The sequence below is a fragment of the Lissotriton helveticus genome, chromosome 1_1 (assembly GCF_964261635.1).
Source record: "Lissotriton helveticus chromosome 1_1, aLisHel1.1, whole genome shotgun sequence".
Classification (NCBI taxonomy): Eukaryota; Metazoa; Chordata; class Amphibia; order Caudata; family Salamandridae; genus Lissotriton; species Lissotriton helveticus.
Window position 1 is genome coordinate 473,072,218 of NC_136057.1, and position 8,952 is coordinate 473,081,169.

Below are 8,952 nucleotides of genomic sequence, written 5' to 3' on the forward strand. Positions count from 1 at the left end.
CAAATGAGAGTGGCTCATCCAGGTCTGTTATTCTGGTGCCAGTATTTTTGTGTTTCCAATTACAAATCCATTCCTAAATGCACCACAATGCGAAGATGATAGAACTAGGATTCCTGGTTGGCTGAGGTATGCACCCATGCCAGGCAGGAGCCACTACTCTAGTAAGAGTAAGCTAAGTACACACTAAAAAAAAGTCTGGCAGGGGGCGTGGCCAACTGCCGAGCATGGCGGCAGCTTAACGAGGGAGCTCCGCAGGCATAACGGCCTGACCACATATCCGTAGACCCATCCGTGACATCGCCCGCTCGAAGGAGGGACATCGGCTGGGGGTAACCAGCGGCACGCACCGACCCGCTCCTGGCGACCGTCAGATGCCGAGAGGTGCTCCGATCGGGGGCGGACTGTTGCGGCCTTTCACTGCCCGGCAGCACCGGGCTGGCGTACTAGGCGGATCCGGGCGGAAGTGCGCCCTGGGCGGCTGAGGTGCACTGACTTCACCCGGCACCTGCGGACCCCCGGTGAAAGGACTCGCGCCGACGCTCCCTGCTGCCAAGCTGCACCCCTTGAGAGAGCGACATCGGCTGCAATACCCCGGACGGGCGGAGCACCCACGCAAGTGGGGAAATCCCTGCTCATCAGCGGCGCCATCACTGGGGAGAGAGGAGGGCTGATACCGCCGCCCCGTCTGAGAGGTGAGACGGCAGCGCGCCCATAGATCCGTGCAGCGGTCACTGGCTTCAGCCCACCTGGGGGGCTGGTGCTGAACATTGTCCCGTGGACAGCGGACACTACCCTGGGAAGGCGTTTGCTGTGCACTTTACACTACTGGTGGGGGCTGCGACCTCCCGGATACTACCCCCCGGCACTGCGGCTCCAAACACAGCGAAAACCTGCCGCTATTTACAAGACACCACCTGTCCTGGGGGCACAGAAGACACCAAGTGGCACGGAAGGTAAGCGTGCTGTAGCGCGCAGAGGAGCACAGTTCACACGTGGGGAGCCGCACGGCACGGGCACGGGCACAGATCCTCTACGAATGCGCCCCATCAGTCACAGTGAACTAGAAGCCTGTAACTAACGGTGCGAGAGACTGCAGACGGTAGGAATCCAGTCAGGCCACACGTGGCGGTCTACGTTGGACATTTTTAGGGGTCCGGGTCGCACGACAGAGAACGCGACGCCATGGCAGGCAAAGGCTTAAGGAATATAACGACGCAGGCAAAACTTGATAAATTTGCATATGGTCAACAAAGCCATTCTCAGGGAGGCGGGCGCCACTCCACTGGTACACCTCCGGACACAGAAGGGGCGAAGAAAGTAACCCTGGAGGACATTATGAGAACGCTCACTGATGTACAGGCGACGGTGGGCACTATTTCTTCCGAAGTAAATTTGCTGAGGGCGGACTTTAAGAAGATGTCTGAAAGAGTGTCCCAAGTGGAAGTGGTCACAAAATCTCTCATTGAAGACACTTCGGACCTGCAAGTGGCGATGGAGCGAATGGAAAAGGTCGCGAAGCAACTACAGGACAAGCTGGATGACCAGGAAGGGCGCTCCCGTAGAAACAACGTACGCATCCTAGGCCTTCCGGAGTCGGAAGGGAAAGGCGCCATGGACTTGTATGTAGAAGACCTTATCAAAAACAAGCTACAACCAAAGGGCCTGTCCAACTTTTTCTCTGTTGAGAGGGCGCACCGGGTCCCTGGCGGTACGGCCAAACCGGGAGCAACGCCGCGGCCTGTCCTGGCCAGGCTGTTTAACTTCAGAGACAGAGACGCCATCTTGCAGGCAGCAAGGGTCGCACCGCCTGTAAAAGTTCAGAACTCGACTTTGGCCTTCTTTCAGGGCTATACGGCGGATGTGGCTAGGCGCAGAAAATCATTCACTGAAGTAAAAAAGACGCTACGCGATAGGGGCGTACCCTACTCGATGCTTTTCCCCGCCAAATTGCGGGTTGTGGCCGAGGGCAAGACATGGTTCTTCGACACACCGGAGGTGGCACGAGAATGGCTGGATGGATGGAGGCAGGTGGGCCAACCCCAACGTCCGCACAGGGACCGCCGGAACCAGCGTAACGAAGGGACGCCGGAACGCCGAACCAACAGCCCTACAACTGAAGAAGGAGCCGCGGGGCTGGACTCGGATCTAGAAAGAGACCCTCTCGGCTCAGGACAACCTGCTAGGGGCTGAATGAATGTGATACATTTGGATCGACGAATCTGCTGCCGTTGGGACCTTGTGGCTGTTGGAGCTGAGTAGGGCGGGCATTGGCCGATGCCTGTGGGGGACTCACCGACCCCACGAGCAAGTAAGATAGTTAGGGATGGGACTAAGCACTCTGCCAAGTTGGGGATGCGGGCGGGTCATCGTCCGTGGAGCAGGGGAGCAGGGAGGGGGTGGGGGGGGAAAGTTGTACTGTTATTGTTATGGTTATCGTTATTGGTCATCACTACTTCCGTGAAGAAAACGGTCACACTGTGGGCCATCCACATCGGGCACACAGACTCACGTCATTCCTTACAAATAGCGCCACATAGCCGCACATTGGAGTCACGGGCTTTAAATACGGATGGCAAGGCGAGCACAAAATGCACCCACTGAGGGCGCTCCCACTCTAACAATGGTGCCCCCACTGAAACTACTTACGTGGAACGTCCGGGGATTGGGTGATAAAATAAAAAGGGGTTTGGTGATGCACACCATCAAACGCCACGGGCCTGAGTTGGTTTTACTTCAAGAAACACACCTGACAGGGAATACATGCAAGGCTTTAAATAGACGTGGATACACCATGGCAGTTCACGCTCAATTTACTACGGGCTCCAGGGGCACTGGGATACTTATTAAGAAAAACTCGCCCTTTCTGGTTCACAGCCATAGGGCGGACGACCAGGGACGCTTTGCGGCGATCTCTGGTCAATGGGAGGGGAGAACCTTTAATGTGGTGTCAGTATACATCCCCCTGGCGCTGCACTCTACTGCACTGCCGGCACTGGGGCAGTTTCTTCTAGAACTTCCGGAGGGGAACATAATCATCGGGGGGGACTTTAATGCTATAACAGATCCCTTGCTAGACACTTTTCCGACACGGGACCGCCCGAGAGGGGCCTCTGCTCTTCCCAGCTTCCTGAACGCAATGGGCCTCACGGATGCATGGCGTCAACTCAATCCCACAGCACATCAATACACGCACTACTCCTCCTCACATAACAGCCTCTCACGTATTGATTTCTTCTTTCTTTTAGGGGTAGGTTTAGGCTCCATAGATAAGCTAGAGATTATACAAGGGGCATTTCAGATCACTCCCCGATATCGCTACATCTTACCACCAAAGAGTCAAAGCGCGCCAGAATATACCCGATTTATCCCAACTACCTACAGATCCCTGGGATCAGGAAGAAACTCAAGCTAGCCACAACACATTACTTTACCGAAAATGCAGGAACAGTCTGCTCACCCTCGGTACTCTGGGAGGCATATAAAGCGGTCTTACGTGGAGCTGCCATAGCGGCCATCGCTGGGCATAAAAAGGACTCCAGAACAGAACTTACGAATTTAGAGCTGGCGCTTGGCGCAGCGAACAATGCACACATGTCAGACCCCACCCCGGACACTACTCATACATTACACCTCCGACAGCAGCAATACCAGGCTCACTTGACAACAATCACTAAGGGTCACTTAGCACACACCGCACACCGAATATACGATGTGGGAGACAAGGCCGGGAGGATGTTGGCGTGGCTAGACAAACGGGGCGGCAGTAATAGAGGGATACAGAGACTGTACGACAGTGAGGGCCAATTACAGACACACCCGGAACAAATAGTACATACCTTAGCACGCCACTTTCAGGGGATATACACCCCGGAGCGGTCCGTCACGGAACGGGAGGCGATGGCCTCGATTAGTCACATTGCTATCCCAGAACTTTCCAACGAAACACAGCAAGAACTAGACGCAGACCTGACTGAGGACGAGATCCAGTTGGCAATACAGGCATTGCAGTCAGGCAAAGCGCTGGGACCCAACGGCATACCTGTAGAGTGGTATAAAGTGTCGGCCTCAGTGCTGGCAAAACCCCTGTTAGATATGTACACTGAAAGCGTAGAGAAGGCGATGCTCCCACTCGACCAGCGCACAGCCACGATCGTGGCCGTTCCCAAGCCAGCCAAGCCACCAACTGATTGTAGCTCATACCGACCCATTTCCCTACTCAACATTGAAGCAAAGATACTAGCAAAACTCCTGGCCGGTCGCCTAACTCAACACCTACACACCTTGATACACCCAGACCAGTCGGGTTTCATGCCGCACCGTAGCACGGCGTTGAACCTACGGAGACTGCATGGGGTGATGGCGTGGGCGCATCTTCTTACGGACCAAGCAGCGATAATTTCCCTGGATGCTAGGATGGCATTCGACCTGGTTGAATGGGAATATTTATTCGCTGTACTGACCCGAATGGGCTTCGGCCCAAAATATCTTGCATGGGTACGGCTACTGTACACGTCGCCAGTCGCACAGGTGGTTGCGAATGGTCACATCTCACCGCCATTCCCACTGGGGCGGGGAACCAGACAAGGGTGCCCGCTGTCACCCCTTCTCTTTGCACTGGTACTGGAACCTTTGGCAATTCTGCTCAGAGCGACACCGCTGTTCCGGGGCATCTCCTGGGAGGAAGGATGGGAGGATAAAGTCTCCTTGTATGCAGACGACATGCTTATTTACATGATCAATCCTGCCGAAGGAGTCCCTGCCCTATTGGCAATATGCGATGAACATGGCAGGGCGTCGGGCTACACCCTGAATTGGTCCAAATCCATCTTATACGTACTCCGGGGCCCGGCCCCGTTGTTGCAAGACGACTGTCCCCTAAAGATAACGTCCACCTCTTTTAAGTACCTGGGAATCTTCGTTACTGCTGATGCTAAGGGATTTTATACAGAGAACTTGCTGCCGCCTCTAGTTCGCCTGCGTGCGGACGTTAAATTCTGGGCTACACTGCCGCTGACCCTCCTTGGAAGGGCGGCGCTGTATAAGATGATGGCTCTCCCGCGGTTTCTATATGTGCTTGAGAATTCCCCCTATATCGTGGACCCGCGCTACTTTACGCAAATCGCTGCACTGGTATCTGGCTTGTTGTGGAGTAATGGCCCGGCGCGGATAGCACAGGATAAACTGGTTAAGAGCTGGTATGAGGGAGGGATTGCGTTGCCTAATCTTCAATTATATTATTGGGCGTCCCAGCTTAAAATAATTAACCACTGGATACACACTCCACGGGACGATCCCGCTTATAAGGCGGACTGGTCTCAGCTGGGCACGGACGGCATGCTCGCGGTGTTATACAACTACTCGCAAGTTAAGACCCTACTAGGCCCGACATTTCACACAGCAACACCGTGGCACACAGCACAATCACGTCTGGGCTGGAAGGGCAGAATTACTAGGTTAACACCGTTGTGGGACACTAAGGCGCTGGGAAACTTGAGGTCCTGTAAGGGATTCACACAGTGGGGCAACATAGGGATCTCAGTGGTAGGAGACCTTTGGGAAGGGGGCACAGTGCTTACGTTTTCCCAACTCCAACAACAATATGGACTAGGCCCCACGGAGACATTCAGGTATGTTCAGATCAGACACGCCCTCCTACGAGCAATTCCACCTGACACCACACTCCCAGACTCATCACCGCTGGAGGACAGGCTACTGACAGAATTTATGGAACAAAGGGCTACCTCTCTCACATATAAAAAACTAGTTAACAACTTCCCGGACCCCACACAGAAGCTCAAGGAGAAATGGGTTGGGGAGCTGGGCGAAATGGACGAGACGGAATGGAACGAGGCACTTGCGTCACCACGGGAGGTGGGCATATCGGCCAGGTTCCGCTTAGTCCAACTCAAGATTCTACACCGCACATATTACACCAGACCGCTCCTCCATAGAATACAGCGGGCGCCACACCCATACTGCCTCAGGGGCTGCGGGGAGGAGGGTACTCTGCTCCACACCCTGTGGGATTGCCCACGAATCCAGGAGGTGTGGAGGCAGATTATGCGTACTGTCTCCCAGGCCATGGAAGTATCAGTCCTGCCAGAACCCCGTCTGTGCCTGTTAAACATTTGGGAACCTACTGACCTGGACAGGTATGGGCGATTGTGGGTTACGTTGGCTGTCACGGTGGCCAAACGAGATATTGCGCAAAAATGGGGTGCCCCGGAACTGCCTACGGTAGCTGGGTGGATCAGGAACATGGACCTTTTAATGGTAAAAGAAAGGGCAGTATATCTGATGCGAGCTTGCCCCCGTAAGTGGAATAAGGTGTGGTCGCCGTGGAACAAATATAGGGGGGAACCATGTACACCATTGCCGGAGGGCCAGGACTCAGAGTCGGAGGAGGATGAAGACTAGATGGACTGAGTCCACACACTGAAAACTGGGGAGGGCTGAGAGGGTGCGGGGTGGCAAAGCTATCTTGGGACCAGTAATGCATGTGTGGAATGGCCGAATGCTGACCATATACGGAATTACCTATTGCCATGTGATGACCTTAGTTGAGTTAATTGTTTTTGTTATGCTTAAAATTTGACCTGTTGGGAGCGGGTAAACCTACCACGAGTGAGAACCGTAAGGATTACCATGAGGAACTGTTATGAAGGTATGACTTGAAACCTGTCTTTCGCGGAATCTTAAGAATGCTCCATGCACAAATCAAGGTGGCAACCGTAAGTTGTTGGATCACGACATGTTTTTGTTTCTCCAATTCTCTTGATTGACAATGCCAATGATACATGAGCGCGATGCATGTATGTTTATGTGATTGTATGATATGCCATCTTGACAATAAAGATCATTAAAAAAAAAAAAAAAAAAGTCTGGCAGCTTTACACAGAGCAGCCAGGATTATCTAAAAAGGCAATGTGTAAAGTATTTGTGCAACACACACACAAACAATACCACAATGAATACACCACAAAAACACTCCATATAGGTTTAGAAAAATAGTCCATTATATTCTGACCAAAACAACAAAAATCCAATTCACAGAAGTTGAGATATTGAATTGTAAAGCAATACATGCAGTAAAGCGCTTAGAAGCACGTATTCCTAAAAAGGTTACTTTAGGTCATGTTGGACCACGGCAAAGTCATAGTTCAAACCAACCACAATGGAGTGCTGGCCGGCTACAGGACCCACGCTGGGCCCAGTGAACAAAGTACCTTTCCTGGTCGCAAATAGCGAGATGCGTCGATGGTGAGACTCGGATGTGTAGGATTTGTCGATCTTCTCCACACAGTGAAGGTGAGGCATCAGTTCTGAAGACGGGTGCCAGAGTCGAGAGGCATCAGAAGATGTGCAGGATTTTGCCACGCAGTCGAGGGGATGCACCAATCTCACCAAGTTGCAGCGGTGGTGATACGCTGTCCGGTGCAATGATCTCTGGAGTCAAAGCGTTTGTCTGGAGGCGAGGCCTGTCTATTCAGGTGAAGTGTTAGCCCCTCCCTTCCGTCCTGCCCAGGCACGGTCATCAGAATTTAGATGTATGTAGATGGGTACTCAGACACACCTACCCTTTGTTGTGGTTGTCTACATGGAATGCACAAAGTGTAGCTATCACCCACCCCAGGCGTGTATTGGAGATATACTGTCAGGCACACAGAGCAGTAGGTGCAGAGAAATGTCCACTTTCTAAAAGTGGCATTTCCTTGCATCATCTGACACCTCTTTTACTATACTGATCCCCCAAATCAAACCTCTCTAAAGTCTTCCCTCTGACTCTTCCCCTCCAAAAACCCTTTTTACTCATCCAAAAGCCTCCTTCTACTGCTATGACCTAAAAACAGAAATTAAAAAGTCCTTCACTCTTCTATCCCTCCACTATCCTTTTCATTCAAAATAACACACTTGTCAAATTCCCAAGTTCACTTCTCAAATTCCATATTCCACTATACTAACTCACCACTAATCCTTTATGGGTTCCAGAGTAGCATGCTCCTCGCCAATAAAGCGTTTCAACACCCCATCAGGGTTACAAGCGCTATATATATGCAAACTTTTTTCCCTTTTCTACCCCTCCCTAACCCTTCTCAATCCAAATAACTGACTAACATATCCACCACTCAAATTAATTTAATGCTTCACAGTACTAATTCAACACTAATCCTTATGGGTTCCAGAGTAGCGTGCTACTCGCCAAAAAAGCGCTCCAAAACCACATCAGGGGTAGCAAGCGCTATATAAATACAAACTTCTTTCCCTCTTCTATCCAACCACCAACTAAATAGCATTTCCACCACTCAAACTACTTCATATTTCACTTATGCTAATTTTCAACACTAATCCTTTATGGGTTCCGGAGTAGCGTACTACTTGCCAGAAAAACGCTTCAACACTCATCAGGGGTAACAGGTGCTATATGAATGCAAACCTTTATTCCCCTTCTATCCTTCCGCTATCCTTCTCACTCCAAATAACTGACTAATATCCACCACTCAAATTACTTTCATATTTCACCATACTAATTCACCACTAATGCTTTATTGGTTTCCGGAGTAGCGTGCCTCAACACCCCTTCAGGGATAACAAGCGCTATATAAATACAAATCTTTATTCCTCTTCTATTCTTCTGCTATCCTTTTGAATCCAAATAACTGACTAACCTATCCACCACTTAAAATGTACTTGCATGCTTCATTATACTAATTCAAAACGAATCCTCAATGGGTCCCGGAGTAGCCTGCTACTCGCTGAAAAAAGCGCTTCGACGCTTCATCAGGGGTATTAAGCGCTATACAAATGCAATTACAATACAATACAATATCTATATATGCACATGTATCTGTATTATTGTTTTATGTTACTATCGCTGCCTTCCCCTAACTTAGAACAACAGACTAATTTTCAGATGCCACTCAACACCTCAACCATAGCATTTTGAACACAACT